At 34.1% G+C, this 5,000-nt stretch overlaps 1 protein-coding gene across 2 annotated transcripts in view; it reads right to left on the bottom strand.

The window, feature by feature from the left end:
- Positions 1-4,817: 4,817 nt before the first annotated feature.
- Positions 4,818-5,000, bottom strand: part of LOC144452946 (uncharacterized) — a 16,226-nt gene continuing 16,043 nt past the window's right edge. For both annotated transcript variants that reach the window (XM_078144176.1, XM_078144177.1), the window contains exon 12: positions 4,818-5,000. This exon is cut by the window's right edge and continues 915 nt beyond it. The gene's annotated coding sequence lies outside the window, so the exon portion shown is untranslated.

The following is a 5,000-nucleotide window of genomic DNA, read 5'->3' as shown; positions in this document are numbered from 1 at the left end:
CACTCAACGTTTTAAAATAAGTGTACTTACTATATATATGCAAGGACAAAGTTCATAGCTGAAATGATTTTCATATTTTGTTTATTTTTCAGAAATGGTTATTTTCGATTGCTTTACTTTTACATTTTCGTAAATCGATTTGTCAAAGAATATTGAAATGTTTATTCGTTACTTTTTAGTAATTCGGTATGTTTAGCTTAGTTCAATTTTGAACATCTCACGTTTTGTATTTTAGTAGATATATTTAGAAAAACTTAGTATATTGTGTTGGTTGTTAATAACGAGTGTAGAACACGAACTGTAGATATATGATTTTATGAAAGTGAATATCAATATTGCGGAAAAGCACTTGACATTAATTCCTTTCGATATTTTATCATATACAGATTTTGTTTCAGAACGAGCAATGCCCAATTTGTTTATTGTGACATTTTGACTTCAAAGACTACCTGAATTATTGAAATTCATCCATTCAGTTAGGAATAGTTGCTATTATTTGATACCATCATTATAATACACAGGTGTGTATTGGTCGTAACGTATACGCAGCTATTAAATCCCAGAAATAATGGGAAACAGCTGTATAAAATAATCATATGATAATTGTATACTTTATGTTGTAGACTCGATCAAAAAAGGACAAATTGCACTTCAAAAAACAAATGTATTACACTTTTATCACTGTCGATGATTTTTAGCGGTTAACGTATTTTGATAATGATAATTTTTAAATAAAGAGTATATTTTCCATTTTCATATTTGAGCATATGCGTTGGTAGAATGAATATGTAAATGTTTTTGAAATAGTCTTTCAGGTGTACTTAATTCAAATCACAGAAACGGATTCATACATGTAATTGTGCAATATTTCACAGTTTAATATTTCTACACATGCGCAGTTGTTAGATAAACTACATTGACAGTGCTGTCTGTTCAACTTTTTCTGTTTTGACGGTCTATTTAGCACATGCGCAGAAACTGTGAAAACACATTTCACATAACGGGTAATTTACTTGTACATAGTCTAGACTAATTACCAGTTTCCAGATCGACTTGGGGTTAAAATGATGATTTGTTGTGTTGTTGTATTTGCCTTGCTTGAGGTATTTTCTGAATCCTGTTATTAATTAACATATGAACAAATTAGTTTGTTATTTAACCGAGGTGTAGTTATTATTCAAAGGTGATCACACTGTTTATAAAGTGGACGTGGGTATAGCTAGTTATTATTCAAAGGTGATCACACTGTTTATAAAGTGGACGTGGGTATAGCTAGTTATTATTCAAAGGTGATCACACTGTTTATAAAGTGAACGTGGGTATAGCTACTTTTGTTATGTGTGATGTGTAGAACCAAACAGAGTACACATTCTAGTCTATGTTATCTGTGATGTGTAGAACCAAACAGAGTACACATTCTAGTCTATGTTATGTGTGATATGTAGAACCAAACAGAGTACACATTCTACTCTATGTTATGTGTGATATGTAGAACCAAACAGAGTACACATTCTAGTCTTTGTACATCATGACATCTTGCATTGTTAATGTTTTTTTTTATCTTGAGCAATTAAAGACATATGATCATTGTATTCAAATGGTTTACGTTTTAGTTCTATCATTGACGTGGGTATAGCTAGTTATTATTCAAAGGTGATCACACTGTTTATAAAGTGAACGTGGGTATAGCTACTTTTGTTATGTGTGATGTGTAGAACCAAACAGAGTACACATTCTAGTCTATGTTATCTGTGATGTGTAGAACCAAACAGAGTACACATTCTAGTCTATGTTATGTGTGATATGTAGAACCAAACAGAGTACACATTCTACTCTATGTTATGTGTGATATGTAGAACCAAACAGAGTACACATTCTAGTCTTTGTACATCATGACATCTTGCATTGTTAATGTTTTTTTTTATCTTGAGCAATTAAAGACATATGATCATTGTATTCAAATGGTTTACGTTTTAGTTCTATCATTGACGTTGGCGTCTGTGGTATACGTTTAGTTTTATCATTGACGTTGGCGTCTATGGTATATGTTTAGTTCTATCATTGACGTTGGCGTCTATGGTATATGTTTAGTTCTATCATTGACGTTGGCGTCTATGGTATATGTTTAGTTCTATCATTGACGTTGACGTCTATGGTATATGTTTAGTTCTATCATTGACGTTGGCGTCTATGGTATATGTTTAGATTTATCATTGACGTTGGCGTCTATGGTATATGTTTAGTTCTATCATTGACGTTGGCGTCTATGGTATATGTTTAGTTCTATCATTGACGTTGGCGTCTATGGTATAACTTCTATCATTGACGTTGGCGTCTATGTAATATATGTTTAGTTTTATCATTGACGTTGGCAAGAAATTTTATTAATTGTACTCGGTGAACGACCGCTCATGAGGTCATAATTTCCATGTACCCCTCCACTCCCCCTTCGAACCCCAATTTTTTGCATGGGCCCCAATTTCTCTCCAGCCCCCCCCCTCCCCGCCGTAAATTCTGACAGCAGCCTTATTTTGATAACTTATCTATCTGTGACCGATAGTGTATGTCACTATACGTATGGGTACATCGATGAAAATAGCAAATGACAAGATAACAAGAATCTAATCAGTCATAGGTCGGTAGTACCACCTAACACACCAACGTGATATACGTCATACGGAAAAACCAACACATTTCCCAAGGATTGTCACCCAAAATAAACATTTCGTTATTTATCCAAAAATAAAATGATAATGAGATATTGTGTACGTTTCCTATAGCCATCATATGTGTATGTGTTTATTAACTCTATTCTGTTACGCAGAAAGACAATACAAAATCATATGACGTCAATAAATCATTTCTGTTTGCTATTGTTGTCATGACAGTTCTGACATCAACCATTAATCATAAGACTTATCAATTTTCAAATAAACTGAAGTCAGTTTTACGAAATAAGCAATTCATTCAATTTCTTTAGAACTGATAAGCAGATTGCCTATACAATATTCATCATGATTGTATAAATTACATTCAAGTACATGTAGACACGTAATCAAACTTGGTGTCAAGGTACGTTCATGACGTCACTACAATGTATCGTCATGGAATGTAACCTCTGACCCCTTTTCCCTCTCTGTAGATGTGCTAAACAATGAATGTAACAGATACATGTAGACTCTAGATAAAAACTGAAATGAATGAAATGTAATGTCTCTCTAGAACACTTTTAAGCAGTCTCCAGCTTGTATAGTTCTTTTTACTGAAATTTGAATTTTACACGTTTCTTTAATTTCAGTAATTTCTCCTGGTGTATAATATAGAACTGTTGGCTACTTACAAAACTAATATCGATGCCTGTTTTGTTTTCTCTCGATCCAAGTGACTCTTTTCTTCTGACAGTAAAGTTTTTTTTAAAACAACAAACTTTTAGCGAATGACTGAATATATTGATACTGTTTCGATATATAATCTTTGACAGAAAATCGAACGAAAACAAGAATTGACATTAACTATACAGACGTATAGTAAGTACTGCACAATTTTTCTGAATGTCGGTAGAGGGCGTACTTTAGTATCTGCGGTTTCAAGTTACAACTAACAAGCAGTTAGGGATTTCATGTTGTGAAAAGAAATCAGATATACGGTGCCATGTCTCAAAACATCATTTCAGTTGCGACGTTGAATGACTTTGGGTTCATACTTAGTAATGACATTTCTACTCACAGAGTCAAAAGACTTCTTGGAAGCGAATTCCATAATTTCATTGACCGTCAGGTGTGTACTACAATGGGCGTGAAATGAGCTCGAGAGAAACAGCTGGGATCCCCATACCTGCATTCCGATTAAGGGTGGGCTTCCTTTAATGAATACATAATATGTCGTCCTTCAACCTGCATCTGTAAAGTTGTTCTTCTTTATCCAAGATTTTGCCATTCTTCATATCCCACTTACGTTGTGACTTCTTCAAATGTTCTAGATCTCCTACTGCCGATCATGGTTGACGACCATTGACATGTTCTCTTCAGGGGATGCTTAGTAATAGTAGTCTAGCGGTCTCAACAATATAGTCAGAATTACAGTCTTCGCACTTATAATGGTACACAACCTAACACTGTCGTTCCACATAGGTGCTTTATCTTGAGGTTTGACTAATGATGTTAGTATAGGCTTGTGGTATGTTGACACGTACGACATGTATCTTGGAGGTGCATTGTAATTCTTCAGCCAGGTCACTAATGAAACAACTGTTTCTCTCAAGCTCATTTCACGTGTCTGGACAATAGCCCATTGTGGTATCTCTATTTGAATATCACAGCTGGAGGGGTGGGGGGGGGTGCACACAAACCCTAGTAATAATTGTTAGAGACTCTAGCCTTGAAAGTAGTAGTGTCGACTGGCTTTCATTTCATGATTTAGTGAGTTCCAGTCCCTGATAGTTTTAGGAAAGTAACTGTATTGATATGCTTGATGTGTAAACTCAAGGTGCTTGAAATAGCCTCTTCTACCTGGAGCTAGAAGACTAATCACGGTCATTGGCGATTGCTACCTCTTCATTTACGATTTGAAATAGTAGTATCAACCTCATTTAGATGCCTATCTGCTAATGTTTTTTTTTGTTTTTTGACTCTGTGAGTAGAAATTTCAATGCTAATAATTTCAATTGTTCAATAAAATGTTCTAGTAACATTTCACTTCAGAATATAAGTATTTTATTCGATTGATTGTTAACATGTATACTGTAAATATTGACTTTTACAAAACAATATCCTATATACATACATGCTCTGCATATTTCACAAAATATTGACTCTTAAAAATATCCTGTATATATATACATGATCCACATATTTCATAAAATCTGTAAATACCTTTTAAAAGAAAAAATTAAAATGTACACGCATGAGTTGTTATTGCACTGTTGAAGTAGTGACGTGACGTCATATCTTGAAGTAGCGACGTGACGTCATATCTTGAAGTAGTGACGTGACGTCATATCT

Source organism: Glandiceps talaboti, chromosome 23 (genome assembly GCF_964340395.1).
Source record: "Glandiceps talaboti chromosome 23, keGlaTala1.1, whole genome shotgun sequence".
Classification (NCBI taxonomy): domain Eukaryota; kingdom Metazoa; phylum Hemichordata; class Enteropneusta; family Spengelidae; genus Glandiceps; species Glandiceps talaboti.
The sequence above is the reverse complement of the archived record's forward strand: the minus strand, read 5'-3'. Positions and strand labels throughout refer to the sequence as shown.